This window comes from Muntiacus reevesi, chromosome 2 (assembly GCF_963930625.1).
Source record: "Muntiacus reevesi chromosome 2, mMunRee1.1, whole genome shotgun sequence".
Classification (NCBI taxonomy): Eukaryota; Metazoa; Chordata; class Mammalia; order Artiodactyla; family Cervidae; genus Muntiacus; species Muntiacus reevesi.
Window position 1 is genome coordinate 19,600,445 of NC_089250.1, and position 17,776 is coordinate 19,618,220.

General features: G+C 42.1%; 1 long non-coding RNA gene across 1 annotated transcript; it reads right to left on the bottom strand.

Moving 5' to 3' along the window:
- Positions 1-9,053: 9,053 nt before the first annotated feature.
- On the bottom strand, positions 9,054-16,249 carry LOC136157788 (uncharacterized). Its single transcript, XR_010661277.1, has 2 exons — positions 16,119-16,249; positions 9,054-9,660 (listed from the first exon to the last, which is right to left on the bottom strand). It is a non-coding gene; the product is annotated as an uncharacterized lncRNA (long non-coding RNA).
- Positions 16,250-17,776: the final 1,527 nt, after the last annotated feature.

Genomic DNA, 17,776 nt, shown 5'->3' on the forward strand with positions numbered 1-17,776 from the left:
ATGGGCCCACCCATTCCTTTTGCAATAGCGACTCAGAATGTTTTTCAGCTGACACAATGTAGGAGTTAGAAAAATCAAAAGACAAGAAAGGGGAACAACTTGCAAGCAATTGGTTGCAAAATTTCTGGTTCCCAATATAATTGGAAACTCTCTTAGCTCAATTGGGTAAATTCTCATGATTCTAGGTCACTTGGAAGAACTTTGAGGGTCAGTAGGTCTTTGTTAATTTATTTCTTTCTCTGGAAAAGTCATTGAGCATATTTACTGAAAGTAATTTTCCATTATCCATTGTTCTGCCAGAGGTGATTCATCTCCAGTCCCCAGTTTCCCGATTTTACAGCTTAAAGTTGTGGCTTGACTCTCTTTTTATATTAGTTCTTGAATTAATGTAAATTGATATATTTCTCCTTTAAAATAACATAAGCTAAGATACTAGGAAATCAACTTCTTAAAAACCCAATTCAATCTGGAAGTATATAGTTGATTTTTGGCCTATGGCACTAGAGGTAAATCTAATGCTTCCTTTCTTCTGTGAGTAATGTTACACAATTATACACATTTTAAGGACTGCAGATAAAATATGATTATTCAGAGAAAGACCGATGTTCAGCTGATATCTATGGTTCTACAGCAATAATTAGATTCTAATTAGGAAAGAATAAGAACCACTGAACACCAGGAGAAGCAAGGACTGTAAAGAAGGTACAGCCTTGTCTTGTTACAGACGAGGAAATTTGGTCCAAGAGAGGGAACTCCTATGTGAAATACTTCCAAATTAATAAAATGAGACAACTACAATTTACTTTCAAATTCCATGAAGTTAGGTTCTTTTCCAGTAAATATGGCACCATTTAATCTTACGTCTAGCAAATAATTGAGATGAAAAATGTTCCACTGATGGCACCAAGCTTTCATACCGTTAGTAGTATGGAAGTAGATTATCCATAAAACATGGCAGAAGAATTTAAGGAAAGTATTTTCATATGTCCCATATGGGCAAATCATTAACTGTTCTTTCATGTTGGGAACCCAAAAGTATCTCTATTATATTTTATATTGTGTTAAAATCAATATAATATAATATAAAATTCATCCAGAGGATAACATATTTATGTATTCCCAAGGCATTTTTAGTTGAGACATTTATTTGGACTTTAATTTAAAAAGTAACACTGGTTAGCTTCTGCCTGCATTGTTTCTCCCATTTTATTACAGCCCCTAGTCCTGGCACCTGGGAAATTCATCAGACTCATCTCTGTGGAGGTTTAGAGGGCAGACACATCATTTTTTTAAATCTTCAGTTGCCCTTCAAATCCACTGAACAGAACTCCTTATCTCCTAACAAAGATTTAACTAGAGTATTTTATGTGTAATTCATCAGAATAGCTGCTAAGATGTTCAATTTTGTTTTTAAAAGGTAGGAGCGTTGTGGCAGACAAGCCTGAGGTTTAAAAAGCCTGATTCTGCTTGCCTTTCATTTTCCCTGTGGCCTCTGAAGTGTGGTTTATTGGTAACCACCACGTTACTATTCCTGTCTCAACTGACTCCTCATTACTCAAAGCCAATAATAATTGCTAAATATGACTAATATCACGTGGAAGGTCGCAAAGTTCACTGCTAACCTTCATTCCAGCTCAAAATGTTTTCAAGGTTAATAGATTGATTTCGAGCCGAGATATGATGCATTTATAAAATGGGAGAAAATGAAAAATTTGGCATCACCAATATGTGAATAGTTTTAAATGATTCATTTGTTACATTTGGACTGTAGCCATGAAATTCATTTGATATATATCACATAGTTATATTCTAACCTAGACACTGGAAAATAAATTAATGATACATTTTAACATTAGACAATTTTACGAACACACACACACATGCACACACACTAGTCGAGGATGAGAATCAGGGCATTATAACTTATTGGCTATTCCAGCTGCGGGATATTAGGCATTTAAGACAGAGTCTGACCACTTTGAAAGACTGAGACTGCCCTAACACATAGCTAAGTTACAGCCGTGACCCTAAGAGACTAGTTGCCAAATGTGTCCCTTGGTGTCCTTGCTTGGAGGAAAGACAAATGAAATTCCTGACCTCATCTCACTTCTGTGCTTCCTGCAGCTTTTGGCATCCAGGTTCCAGCCCACAGAATCTCCTGTTTTGCCCACAACCTTGATTGGACTCATCAAGGTTTCTAGGGTCCCAGAGAGACCTTAACCACCGCCTTTCTGATCCTGCCCCATGCCCACTCTGAGCCCATCCCCACAATCTGTTTCTGAGCCTGGATTTCAATTCCAATTTGATGAGGCTGGGGAGTCCTGGCCCCTGGCCCAGCTTTGCCAGAACCTGGCCCACCAAATGGGAGGCAGCATTTCCTAGGAGGGCCTCCCACGTCCCAGTAGGCTTCCTGGCCCTCATTAAGAGCTAGCCACAGAGGCCTGCAGTTTCTTCCTCTCAAATGGTGTTCAGTTCGCCATCCTCCTTGATTTCACAAGGCTTGGACCGCTAACTGCCCCTGCTAGCAGACCGCACCGCCTTTACGTCTCTGCTCTTCCCCTCTTTCTTCCTGGTTAATTAGTGCACCCACAGTGAATATTGTGGTTGTCTTCTCCACAGACAGTGCCACTGAGCTCCGCTTACCTGCAGACGTGCACGCAAACCCCGTGGGTCGGCACCCAAGTCTTCCTACCTGCAACGCCACCTTCCCACTCTGCAGTCCTTCGGGAACAGACGGCCTGTGATCTCCCTTGACTCAGCCCTCCGCTCACTAACTGTGAACCTGGGCCCTTCACTTAACCTAGCTGAGCCTGCCTTTCTCAGCTCTGCGGAATAACACCTTCCTTACTCATTGTGAGGATTAACCACACAGCGCAGGCAATTTATAGGGTGCTCTAGGCACACGACAAGGGCCCCACGCACTTGTAAGAAGACTTTGTTAGCCGTCTGCAGTTCTCAGCACCTCTCAAAGGCTCTGTGCCTGCTCACTTCCCACTCACTCTTCAAGGCCATGTCAGAATCCACTGTGAGGAAGGCACACAGACTCTAGTAACACAGTGGTATTTGATCACATCTTCTTCTTAGCATTTCCTAGTTTCTCGGGTTGGACCATCTTGTCTTTCCCAATAGATTATTGGGAAATAATCCAGTAATTATTGGAAATAAGCTGCAGGAGGGCAAACTAAAATCTCATCCTCTCGCCACTAACTTTTTGCTGCCTCTTAGCCTCATCTGCTCCCCTACTCGTGTCCGCTCTCGCCAGATACTCCTGAGGCCCAGGTGTGCCTACAGGGTTCATTAATATCCCCCTCTGCTGAGCACCCCGTGCCTCATACTCCTCTGTGAGTTCCCACGATGCCTCCACGAAGCATTTCCACAGACCTCGCTGCCGCTGCTGTGGGCACTATCACCCCCTCCTCCCCATCACGTCTGCCCTCCCTGGAGGTTGTCATGTCCACTGACCATCATCTCATTGCACTGGGACCCCCGAGTCCTATTCCTTGTGCCCCAATATCTCAGGAGAGCTTTTAGGAAAACAGTCTTTATTTAGGGAAGCATTTGTCATGGGATATGAATTTATGGGAAAGCGGCCAAGAAAAAAACAGTGACAGATGCAGAATTCCCTATTCCAACTGGTAAGTAAGGCTTTGTTACTGGATTAAGTCTGTGGAGCTGGTTGTCTCTTTCCTGAGGCTGGGTTTGCTTCCAGGAGCCCTCAATACCTCAAGCAAGTAGACTCCTAATGAGCCAGGTCTCCAGCCAGCTCTCATTTCCAGCACCAGCATGTGCTTTGGACAAGTGTCATAGTTCTTAACAGCACGCTGCTGGCTACACACAGGAAAATAAGCTGAAGGGAATTCCCTGGCAGTCCAGTGGTTAGGATGGCTTCCATTGCAGGGGGCGCGGGTTCAATCCCTGGTCTGGGAACTAGGATTCCACAAACCGTGGGCATGCCCCTCCCCACCAAAAAAAATCAACTAAAGGTCAGTGGACCAATTCTCTTGTTCTAGAATATAAATAAATAATTTGGGGCATTAAACTGAATCTGTACCAGGCAATTTTGTTTTTTTTAATTCCTGTTTTGAATGTTTTAAATTATTTATCTTTTTTTTTTTTTTAAATAAAAGTAAGCCTAAAGGAAAATAACATCTGTTATTTGAAACATGTGTGTAGGGCAATTTATAGCACATCTAAGTTCAAATAACCAGGTTGAGGAAGACTAAACTTTGCCAAAGCATACGTTCAAAGGAAAACTGATTTTTTTTTTTTTTCATTTTAGATGCTAACATCAGAATACTTCCAAACCCCTGCAGTGTGGAGGCTGCATTAAAGAATCTTGCTAAGGATACTTCTGAAGTTTTAAAAAGTCCACTGGCCTGAGAATTCCAGTTCTCCCTCGTTGTTTTGGTACGATCATTAGATGCCCCTTGTACAGGTAAGCCTCATCTCCAGTCTGGGGCTGTTAACTACCTCTAACCATCCCAGGAAGGCCAAGGCCATCCTTACAGGCATCAGTGGATCCTCAGTGCTAGAGGCCTGTTACGCAGGACTCCTCCCCAATTCTGAAAGAGAAATAAGAGAAGGGGAGGGGTAGCTTGAAGAAAATAAAAAGTAAAAGAGAGAAAGCAAAGCGCTATGTTTTTCTGTGGCTGGTACTCTGGGTTTTAGTCTGCTAAACACAGTGGCTTGACCTGGTTACTTTAAGGCTTTCAAATCTGAATATAACATCCTACAAACACATACCTCAGACAGATGCATATACACATAACTTCACAAAGACTCTTTCAGAACTGAAAATACTAAAACAAATCAAAAAGGAATTAATTTCACTGTTGTTGCCATTTTTTTGTTTCTTTTGTTTTTGATGTAAGTCAGGGGCAGGAGCACTATGGAATTTCCAGATGATACAATATACCCATTAGAAAATGGCATGCACAGAACATTAGAACCAGAAATGACCTTGGAAATCATCTAACTCAGTTTTCTCAATTTGTAGATGAAGAAACCAAGCTTTCAAGAAATAAAGTCATTTGTTCAGAGTCAGGGAAAGGCTCAAAGTTAAAGTTGGAATTAGGACCCCCCAAATCTCTAAAAATCTGCCTCACTTGACACTCTGAACTGCTGTAATCATTTGCTCAGTTTAGGGGCTGTAAACTGAAGCTGCCTTCCTGATCCTGGTGTTGTATTGGGGTATTTATGAAGAACTCGGCTGCTCAGGTGTAAACACATTTTGTGGTTTCCACACCTCTTGTGTTTAATGTGCTACACGATTACTGAAAGACTTTTTAAAAGACTTTGAAAGAAATTTAGTTGATACGTTCCTTATTTCTAGTGTTCTGTACTTTCATTTTTAAATTCTCTTTCTTTCTCTACATCCCCTTGCCTTGGCCCCAGTTTCACTGAGGAGTCATTTCTGAAACTTTAAGTTTTAGTAACTTTAAACCATTGTCAGAAAACACAGGAAAATCAGTTAGAAGGAACCCCATTAGCCATGCCTCCAAGTCCTGTTAAATTATGTGCTGGTTGCTGTTCACTGTTTAATTCCATAAGATCACCCTTCTATCACTCAACTTGGACAGAAACTTAGGGAGACAATAGACAATCTTGGCAAAAACTGAAGAGAAACTGTTGCTGGGGGCGTGGGGGTGGGAAATGGATGTAACTGATAAATTACAGGGCTGCCTATTCAGTCATGAGAATGAAAACATTTCTCTGGATCAATGTATGAAAAGGATATTTAATAGGATGGGAGAAGTCATTTGAACACCTGTTTCCTTGGCAATTGAATGCACTGGTGCCAATCACTTAGCCTGGATCTACTCTCTGAGCAGAAAATGACCTCATCTCTTATCCTTTGCGGATTGAAGCAGCAGAACAGCATCTATTTTTAACAGGACTGGGAGCAATAAGCAGGGCATTGACAGCTAGGAAAGTTTGTCTTAGAAAGTCTGGCCTGAGGCAGTGGGGAATCGGAGCCAGGAGAGGGAGAAGGAGAGAGGCTGTAAGCTTGTGTGGACACCAGCACATGAAATGAGAAGCACAGGACATAAAAACTGTGAATAAGAGGCAAACTCATCTCACCCTGAAAGTTTCTAAGCCTAGAGTCATAAATGCCTCTTCATCTCGCAACCCATTTTTGTCATGGAGAAGTTCCTTTTGAAGGGTAGCTGTCTGTGCTGACTTTGTTAAGGTGGAAGTTCAAGCTCATTTATGAGGATAGAAGGATTCAAAGTACCCTCAGCAGGGCTCGGCTCTGAGCTTCACACGTACCCCATGGAAAGGCTCCCCTTATCAGGACCAAGCAATGAAATGCTAATATAAGTGTGTTTCTTTGCACTTCTCCAAAAACTTTAGGTTTCCTCCATGCAACTGTGTCACAGCTGCGTTTCTATCAGACTCTCACTGGGCGTGGTTTTATCCTCTTCCATGTATCTGAACCTGGAGAAGGAAATGGCAGCCCACTCCAGTATTCTTGCCTGGAGAAGCTCATGGACAGAGGACCCCGGTGGGCTACAGTCCATGGCATTGCAAGAGTTGGACATGACTTAGCAACTAAACCATGTGCCTGAACCAGCACTGTGGCTTCAAAGAACACAATATTATGATTATCTTGGTCTCTGAAATGTATCACCCATGCTTTCTTTTAGCTTTTCTCTTTCCCCAGGGATGAACAACACATCTAGGATACATTTCTAAAAAGCTTACAACTTTTCTTAAAATAAAACTCAGTCTCTTTACTGTATCCCAAATTTCTGTTTGATTCTTGACATAGTCCATAAGAACCTCTTCAGTTAGACACCGATATCGACTCTCAGGGGTACATCTCACACAGGTTTCTTTCCCCACACTGGACAGTTCAGGGGGAGAGACCACAAACCTACTGTAAAATGGGGGGAAATATTTGGTGCTGGAAAAGACTCTTAAGAGTCCCTTGTACTGCAAGGAGATCAAACCAGTCAATCCTTAAGGAAATCAACCCTGAATATTCATTGGAGGGACTGTTGCTGAAGCGGAAGCTCCAGTACTTTGGCCGCCTGATGCAAAGAGCCAACTCATTGGAAAAGACCCTGATGCTGGGAAAGATTGAGGGCAAAAGGAGAAGGTGGTAGCAGAGGATGAGATGGTTGGATGGCATCATTGACTCAATGCACATGAATTTGAGCAAACTCTGGGAAATAGTGAAGGACAGAGGAGCCTGGCGTGCCGCAGTCCATGGGATCGCAAAGAGTTGGACACAACTTGGTGACTGAACACCACCACCTGCGTGTGATGCAGTGTTGCAAGTTATAATAAAATATGATACAGGAAGTTGTGGGAGCATGTGGAATGTGGCAATTAATTTGGCCTGGGGAGGGAGACCAAGGAAGGGCTCAGAGAGAAGAGGTGTCTAGGCTGTCTCTTGTGGTGGAGGAGTGGGTGTTTCAGACAGGAAACAGCATTTGCAAAGACCCAAAGGTGTGAAGATATGTGGCACTTTCAAAGAATAGCCAGCAGTCTGCTCTGGCGAGTGTGAAGTGCATGGGGTAGGGAGGTGGGGGCTGGACAGTTTGCAGTAAGACGTGAACCTAGAAAGGAAGGCCAGTGCTCCCCTGTTAAGGGCTCCCTGCCAGGTGCCAAGGACTCTGAACTTCTTTTGGTGAAGAATAGAGAACCCGTTGAATTATCAGAGGGGTTTTTCTTCATGGATGTAGACATCACTTTATTGTTACCTATAGGGGTTTTGCCTCTACAGGTCTGGTGACATGTTCTTTAAACCCTTTCATTTTCCCCCTAGGTGCCCAGGAAAACTACACTTCACAGCTCCCATACAATTAGATAGAACCCCGTGACAGTCCTGGCTGATGAAACGTGGGCAAATCCAATAGACATTGCTCTTAGAAACCTCAAGTGGAGAACTCTGAGACTAAAAAGATGGCAGGCTCACTAGATGGAAGGATCATGGGTCCCAGAATCACCGCATGGAAGGCTATCTACCACATTCCCAATCGGCTTGTTTGAAATGTAAACATTCTATGCCGTTAAGCTCCTGAGCATCAAAGACCACTGATTAGTGGTTCTACTGATTCTACCGATTCAACGGGTGAGGATGTTCTCAGGGCAGAAGTAGCTGTTTGCACAGATGGACCAGCCCAGTGTGTGGACAAAGACTAATGGCACCCACTTGCTTTTCTCCAGAAGGACTTCCCCAGCATGGCCATTGCACCAGATTCTCTCTGAGTCTCACTCGTTGACAGTATGTGTATGGAGCTTCCCTCATCCTTCCAGCCCTGGTTGTCCACCTCCACAAAGCCCAGCAAAGAATCAGCTCCATAAAACTCAATCCCCTCTCCCCTCACTTATGCCATCCCATACATGTCATTCATGGTGTTGCTTGTGCTTTATGACTCTTGCCTCAAGGCCACAATTGACTTCATTTTAATTTGATTTCATCTGTGTATAGTTATTTCTTTAGGGAGTGTTTGGGAGCTGCACCCTCTAATAGTTCAGAGCTCCACACCTCTCAGGAGATAAGACTAAATACAATTTATAGAAAATTCTTTTACCAGACAAACCTGAGCCAGTTCTGAAGAAAAGGGAGTGGTAAAAGGATGAAGGGTCAAGGATGATGAGGAGGCCATATTTGGAATTCTAAGCCCTGCCTGTGACAGGCTTGTAACATGTGGCTTTAATCACCGTTTTCCTGCCCATGTTGTTTAACAAGGGCTGGATTCCCATTGAATCCAGACACTCAGGTTGAAAATGACAAATCTTTTAGGATTCGTCCTAAAAGATTTCCTCATCTGTGTATAACATCCATGAATTTAAACTCTTTTCACAATCTGATACCTTGAGTTTTTATATTCTTTGGTTCTGAGTGAATGTGTAGCAAAGCAATTCAGAGAGGAGGCCGAGGGGTTATTGAACACACTGTGTCTGGATTACCTTCATGTTTTCAATACTCCTGCATTGAGCTTTATGATCTCACAAGTTACAACTGGCATCAATTTAATGAATTATTTCTGGAGGAAATCCATAACACCATTTTACAAAGTTTTATTACTGCCATATTTGAGTCATCTACTAAAATTGTTTTTATTAAAGCCTGCTGACAATTTAGACAAGATGGTACAGGTAGTTCACAAAAATGAGAGCTCCCAGAGGAGGCGTCTGGAGAATGATTCAGCCTCCCGAAGCCAGACCCCCTTAGGATCACATCTTGGCTCTTCCACTCAGGAGCCCTGGGACCTTGCAGAAGGCACTCAGCCTATCTGTACCTCAGTGTCCTTCTCTATGGAGAGAGTTGCAACATTCTGACCTCATGAGGCATGGAGGTTGTATCATTGGCTCACAACTTCCATTTCCTTCCCTGTTCTTCCAGTTCTCCCTGTAGACCTCCTCATCCTGCTTACTGGAGCTTGGCCACTCAACTGGCCAAGATGGTCCAGAAGCAGAGGAGCCACTGGCCTCACCTGAGCAGAGGTTTTTAGAAGTGCTGAGTATTCCCATCAGCCCTTATGTTCTGCCCATACTCTGAGACCATCAAGTCTCATGTGGTGGCTACTTCTTCAGTCTGGTTCTGGGATGAAAAGACACATGAAGCACGGCCAGGATGAGTCCAGCAGAGCTGCCAATGTTCAGAAATTCCAGAACTTTTAGGGTTGAAAATTGAAGCTCTCAGTTCTCACAGGCAAAAAAAAAAAAAAAAAGTCTTAAATTAAGGCAAAGGTTGGGCATAGATCCAACACACCCATTGTTGAGTCTACTGATTAGACTTATGTGGCCCTAGTAATTTATTTCCATTGACAAAATGTCTCTGGGAAAAGAGAGTGAAGGTGTAGTCATCTGAATCTTAATGAGATCAAAGTACCTTAGGAGGAATTTCTTGAGAAGTTGTGGGTATGACTGTTGACTTACATGGACCTTCCTGGGATCAAACTGACTAAATATGAAAGCAGTTATGTAAAAAGAGTTATGCATGAAATATCATATGCTCATATCATATAGGAAGCTGTGTATTTGTGTATATGAGTATAAGCATTAACTATCTCTAGAAGGATAAAGAAATGGGTAAAAACCTGTCACCAGAGAGGGAAACTGGGTCAGGAGAGGGTGAAGGCAAGAAGAGTGACTATTCACCACGTTCTCCTCTGAGTACTTCCCAACTGCTGCATGTGTGCACGTTCTACCTAGCCAGAGCCATATAAATTAGTAATTTACAACCTTTGATCTACCAAAATTAGGTGGAGGTAGACAGCACGTTGGGCTGGCACATGTGAGTTTTCTTTCGGGGTTTCCTGGAAATGGTCTAGAGTTAGCAGGATAGTTGTACAAAAGTGTAAGTTACTGAAAATACAGAATTGTTTACTCTTAAATGATTTAAATGGTGAATTTTATGTTTTCTCATTAAAAAATGGAACATCTTTCTTTTCATAGGAAAAAATTTATATTTTGTTTGTTTTTCCAACCTCACCATGCAGCTTTTAGGATTTTGGTTCCCTGACCAGGAATCAAGCCTGGGCCATGGTATTGAAAGCCCTAACCACTGGACCACCAGGGAACTCCCAATCACAGGAAAATATCTTAAACTGTATGTGAATGAATATTATGTGGTTTTAACAAATGCACAAAAAATAAAATAATTTACAAAAGGCAAAGATGGTGTTACTGATAGGTTGATCATGTTGTGCAAGTGTCAGTTTCTAAAGGCTTGGGAAAGGAAGATGGTTTGACTCAGAATAATTCCCTACCTACAACGCCTCTGAGTGCCTTGAGCATCCAGCCTGCTCCTCTGTCCCATTGAGAGATCAGGTTTCATTCTTGCCTTGGAGCCATGATCCAGACCAGTGGCACAGTGCCTGCTCCATGAGAGGGTAGAGAACATACCGCCTGTGTAGCACACCCATCAGACACGAGGATACCGAGTCTAACCAGAAGGAAGCCACAGTCAGAAGTGGCTGCCCAACCTGCAAGGCCATTGCTAAGTGATTCTTCAGTCTCCAACTTTTCTCACTGAATATCCACTCCCACTAAGAGCACCTTTTGCAGATTTCATCTGAAGTGAGAAAACATGTCTTGCTTTGCCTCTAACGTGTGGGTTTTTTCAGCTTTCTACTAACAGATTATGATCTCCAGACCTCGGTCTGAAGGCCAGTTTACCCAAGACCCTCCCTTCACACAGTAAGGTAGTCCACAATTTGCTATTTCAAGGTATAGGGGGGTGGGTGGGGGGGCACAAAGAATCACAACTGCCTAGGGAGAAAAAAAAAAAAAGAGTTATAAGGGCAGCCTCCCTCTTGAGAGTTGAATTTGATCCTTTAAGGCCGGCAATTCAATCTTTTAAAAAGCACATCTCTGTTCTAATCAATCAAAGCTTTCATTTCCAATAGCAATAACCTTCCCTAGGCACTCAAGAAATCAGAAACTAGAATCTTGGACATAGAAAGTCAATACAGAATTTTCTACTGAGTCGACCTGGTCCTACAAACCTCCCCAGGATTTTGTCAGCAGGAAATCTGATGTTCCAATATATCATGGGATGCTACACCATCTATCAGTTCAAATCTGTCACATTAGGTGGAAAAGATGTGGTTTGCATCCAGGGCTTAAGGAATAGAGGGTCTGATAAATCTGAGAAGAATCAAAGATAAGTAATGGTCTCCAGTGTATTTTCCAACCTCTCATCTTGGGTTTATTGTTTTGTGAAGACTATATCCAAGGTTGATTGACTAGATATTCTGGGCCTTAGGGGTTCTGATCCAAAGCACTTAGTTAGTGGCTTTGCAGATGCTCTTAGCCAATAAAAGGGTCAGACATCATGGATGTGATCTTAGCCCTCTGTCATCTTCATTAAGCTTTGTGTGAAGTGATAGGAAGAGTCATACAATCTAGGGGACCCACACACAATGAAATTTAAGGTACAAGATATTCTTAAGCGATTTTTTTTCTCCAAGGTGCCACATTAGAAATTTGCTCAGGGGACATCCAAATTTCCATAAGACTGGAAAAATAATAGTGTGGGCAAACATATTCTAAGGGATGATTAGTCAATATTATATCATGTTATATTGTATCTTAACTGACTGATGTCTGGATAGTTAATGGATGTGAAGTCACATGGCAGGGCTTCAGGTTGAAGCCCCTCACCCCCACCCCCACCACAGTAGAAGGCGTATAAGAGTTGGAAGCCATTTGACTTTCTAAGCCTGCAAAGTAGGGATCAGAATAGCTGGTTTGCCAGGAAGGCAAAGGAAATGAAGTTTGTAACTATGTTTTGCATTCTGTAAAAGTTACATCATTGCTATATGGGCAGTTTTCAGTAGTAATAGTTCTGAGATCTTCATAGGTACACTGCCTCTCTACATTGTATGGCAAGTTCCCAGTCTAATATAATTCTTTTAGAAAAACACTTTATTGATGTATGATTGACATACAAAAATTTGTGCATGTTTAATATGTATCCAATTTGATGAGTTTGGAGATAAATATTAACCCATGAAACTATCACCAGTATCTACAACAGAAACATCCCCAATAGCACTGAAAGCTTCCTCCTGCCCTAATTATTTATTATTGTTTTTTGTGTGTAACCTAAGCTTTACCCTTTTAGCAAAATCTCAAGTATACAATACAGTATTGTCAACTATAGGCTCTGTGCTTTAAGTAGAAATCTAAGGACTTATTCATCTGTATAACTGAAACTTTCGAATCAAATTCATAGTTGAAAATTTCTTGCCACAAGTATCCTGAAAGTTTTTTACAGCTTAGTTGGAAACTAATCTTCTTTATATGTTAACAGTATCATCATAAAACAAAGGTAATAATATTGCATTCCATGACCCTTTTAGATAAGTTCTGATCATTTCATTAGACATGCAGTTATAAAAGTCACTTGCTATGATTGCATATTTAGATTTTCTTGCCACCAGTTTTTGTACAATGAATACATGAAATTATTCTGAGTCAGTAGAATTGCTTAAAAATCTTGTTAGCACTTATCTTCTAGACATTTAATAGGACAAACTTCAGCAACGCCATCTCTACATGTGGATATGATCTTTTTCTTTTGCTACCGAGCCCTCCTGCTGAGCCAACCACCGTCTCGGGACCTGACCCAGGACTGCGAGCTCCAACACATCAGTGGAGGTATTCCATGGGGCGAGGCACTGGAGATGCACACAGGATGGAAAATTAATCCATCCTGTGGCCAGAGTTGGAACTGCTTAGAAATCCTGCTAACTCCCTAACAACTCTGGTTAAGACAGCCTGGTGGTAGCCATTCTTAAATGCTTGGTGTGAGCCTGGATGCCCCAGAATAGCTTTTATCAGGTGGGATAGGGCAGGAGATGGTCACAGTTATTTAAATGTTCAAACAAGCAGATCAGTCACCTAACCAGAGGCGGTGCTGAAAAATGTAACTGCCAGAGAACCAGTTTGTGGTTTGCAAACAGGACAAATGGGTGTGGGCTGAAAATGTGGCATAACCACCCAGGAAGAACTGAAATTGCCAAGCAGGAGGCATAACTACACGCCCTGGTTATGACCTCTTGCTTGGCAGCTCCCTGCAACATAAGCCCATGTCCGTTATCTGTAAGAAAATGAAGGTATCTATCTGAAAATAAAGAAGGGTTTAAGGCGGGACTTCACCTATTAGAGCAGGTCTGAGGGCAGCAAGGTGCGCCACGGGGAGCCCTGGACACGGAGGAGACCCCAGGGCTCCTGCCCTAGCTCTGTCACTGACAAGAGCAAATCTTGCAAATGCTCTGGGCCTCAGCATCCTCATTCATGAAATGGGGATAACTGTACCAGCTGCATCTTCCTTGCAGTATTGTGTTGAGGCTCAAGAAAATCATCAACAAGTTTCTAAGAGCTCCTGGTGTTCCCAGAAGTGTAGATCCTGAGGGGGGGCTGGAATGAGGATGAGCAAGAGTATCTGGAGTATTCATAACAGATTTTGGAGGAACTGGGACTCAAACCTGGGAAACAATAGTAAGCCGTTGGACAGTATTTGCACAAGGACTCAGTTTCAGAATACAACCTCTAATTCCTCTAAGATTTCACAAGCAAGGAGGGTGTCCATGGAGAGGCACAGCTGAGGTGGATCCTAAATGGTGAAGACAGCCGGGCTGCACAAAAGGAGGGAAGGATAGGTGCTCCTTGTGAGAGGGGCTGCGTCAAGGCTTGGAGGGAATAGCAAGCAGTGTTATTCAAGGAGGTGTGAATCAACTGGCAAAAAGTTCAAGAGCAGGGAATGAAACAATGTAGGTAGGATGAGACCAGATGAAAGTAGCAGTGAAACCAGATGGAAGAGGCATTTAGAAGAAAGAGAAAGTTCCAGGAGAGTTTCAAGCAACAGTTCAAGGAAGATTAGTCTGGCAAGTAATATGCAGGCTGGTTGCAGCTAAGATGGAAAAGAATATGGAAAATTATCTATTAGCCATTCATAGTAGTGGTAATAGAGGAAAATGGAGAGATAAGAAATAAAGGAAAAAACTGAAAAGTATGGATGACTAGCTGGATGTACAGGATACCCTGGTCCACAATGGCAATAAAGACTGAGACCATTTTGTTTGCTCTGCCTTCTCGGACAGTGGATTTCAGTCATTATTTCCAGAGTTTTGTAAATACAATTGATTCATTGATAAGGAAAATTTTTTCTCACTGCCCACAGCTTTCATCACATGGTTCTGTAAGTGGGGTTTTCTTGATTCTTTCCATCTCAATTTAACATAAACTCCTGCTGTCCAGTTTTGCAATAAATGCTTATTGCTGTGTCCTTTTTATTGTTTTTTCACATTATAGGGGCACCAGAAGGAGATGAGAGGGAGAACAGGCCCAAGACAATATGAAGATATAATTGCTGAAAAGCTCCCTAACCTGGGAAAAGAAACAGTTATCAAAGTCCAGGAAGCACAGAGTCGGATACAGCCTAAACACATTGTAATCAAAATGATGAAAATTAAATATAAGCAAAAAATACTAAAAGTAGCAAGTGAAAAGCAACAAATAACATACAAGGGAACTCCCATAAGGCTATCTGTTGATTTTTCAGCAGAAACTGCAGACCAAAAGGGAATGGCAATGTAAAGTGATGAAAGGGAAAAAACCTACAACCAAGAATACTCATTTTTTTTAACCTGTGGAACTCGGAAGCTTGAAAGTAGACTTATGTGTAGAATTCATCATTCTTTATCTGAATCTGTACACTATTTGTATGAATTTTAGCCACCGGATCCTAGTGGCAAGGCGCAATTCCGAACTAGTCCACTAGATGGAAGACAAAAACTACTTTCTCCCCACCCCATTCCAAATAAATGAAAGGGTGGGAAAACTAAGCACTGTAGCTTTACACGGTTCTGTTTGTCTTCTAACATAAGAAAACACAAACTTTTATAGCAACATCTATCTGCATTGCGCTGAAAAAGTGAGAGAAGGATTTTCAGACTACTGAGACCTGAGTATACAGTTGCCTTTTTTTTCCCCCCAGAAGTTTTTGGCTTGACTTTGTTTGGTTTTGCCCAGGAAGGACACAGTGGAGGGAACAAATAATGAACGTGGTCTTGATAACAGTATGAAGAGAGACTCTATTGATTACAATATAGTACTTATTGATTGATTGGTTGATCTCTGCATGGGAGGGTTGGGGGAATTCGGTGGGAAGATCACAGTGGGACTCTACAGATGGAAGCGGTGGTCACAATAAATAACAATGAGATTGTTCTCTTACGTCACAAAGCAAGATTATCCAAGGCTCTGTGCCACCGTCTCAGCAGTGCCCCGACGCCCCAGGGGTGAGAAACTCCAAGCTGCTTAACGGAGATATTTAGCTTCCCTTCCTACTCCAGGATAGAATTGCACTTCATCAATTTAGCGGAAAGCAGCTGACGGTGGACTTCACACCTAACTCTAATATGCAATTGCTTTGAAAAGTGACCCAGGGAGGATAACTGCCCTGCACGGTTCGACGAGGTCACGGCCGCAGGAGGGTAAGGACCCCAAGAACCGCAGGAGCAGCAGCGGGGGCCCCGGGACCCGGACTCGGACCCGGATGCGCCCAGGGAAGCCGGCGGCTCCAGGCGGCAGCGAGGAACGGTTAAGTGCAGGTAACGAAGAGGTTAAGAGCTTTTCTCGTCGCAGCTCACCTTCCACTGCGGAGGAGCTGCCAGGCCAACCGCAGGCTCCAGCTGCGCTCACGTGGCTTCTCCTTCCAGTTTTCCTCCGGGAAGCACGCGCAGATCTGTGGAGTATTATTACCATATATAGAGAGAAACTGCTAGGCGAAAAAACCCGGAGAAGCCTGAGTCAGTTGCCTTAAGAAGGAGTGACCGGCCGGAGGAGGGGGCGGTTAGAAGGAAACCTGCCCTTCAGCACACATCATTACTAACGGTGTCAGGTTTGCTGATGATTCAGAAGACAGATCAGAAAAAGGAAGTGCTGCAAATGGGCATCTAACTGCAGGAAAGGTTATTAAACAGCTATTAAACATTCTGGAGAACTAATGACAGACTTTTCTCAACCTTGATTTTTAAAGATGATAAGTTCTAACCTTCTCCCTATGTGTACTTGTTTTTTTTTATTTAAACAAAACAAAAAATATTAGAAATAGTCCAGTGGATGATCTAAGACGAAATCTCTGTGAATGAAGCATTGCTGTCGGTTAAAAAATAATGCAGTTTACACATGAGGTATCCTTACTGACCAGAAATGATTATGGACATGTAACTGCTTTGATGTTTGTGACTTAATTGTTACTGGCAGACTGAAAAATAGAACCACCAAGAATTTTGACCAGAATGGTATCAAAGGGAGGCTGGGGACTTTTGGATGAAAGTCTGGAAAAGAATCAAAAGCTTTTACATCTATTCCTAGCGTTTCCGTCTTGCCAGTGTGTGCATAGCTCAGACTACCTCAGTTTTCCGCTCATAAAATGGTCATAACATCTATCTCTACTTAGTTTTTAGTACTCTATTAAATTTTTCTGAGATTATGTCCATAATGCTTTCTGAACCTCTTGGAAGCAATAGAGTCTCACTTTTTAAAACTTTCCTGTCACAGCCTATTGTCATTAATCATCAACATATAGTTTTTTATATAGTTATGTTGATGATCAGACAATAATAAATAATGCCTGTAACTTGGGAAATTTAAACATTACTAAATAACCAGAGTGAGCCTATAGGCTAATTCTTGGATTCCATAAAATTGGCCCCCAAAAGGGCAGAGTATTCTGTGCAAGTCAACTAGGAAAATCACTCTATGACGTTGCTGAGATTAAATAAGCAACATGACAGAGGAAACCAAATAACCACCCACTGAGAGTCTCCTTGTATAAAGTAATAATTCTGCAGGTTTCCAAATGTATCTCCGAAAATAATACTTTCCCACTAAATTGATTATCATTTCTTTAATAGAAGGTAACATTCTCATCCTGGAAAAATCAAGCCGTAGGGAAATGCAAAAAACAAAAATGTGAATATCCCCTACAGTCTTGCACTCCCCAGAGACCAGAGAGATCAAAACTATCCTGCCTGACCCTTTTCTAAGGATAAACATGTGCACATACACATGCACACACACAGATGGGATCATAATACAGATAATGCTCTGCAAGGGACTTTCTTCACTTGATTAATTTTATATAACTTTATAGATTAATATGTATAAATCAACCCCATTATTAGTACTGGCTGCAGTCATTGACTGATAGAACTGTTTATCAGTTCATCCCTCTCTGATGAAGCCTTAGGATTCCCCTCAGTGATGTTTTCAGATTATACAATGTTGAAGTGAACATCTTTAA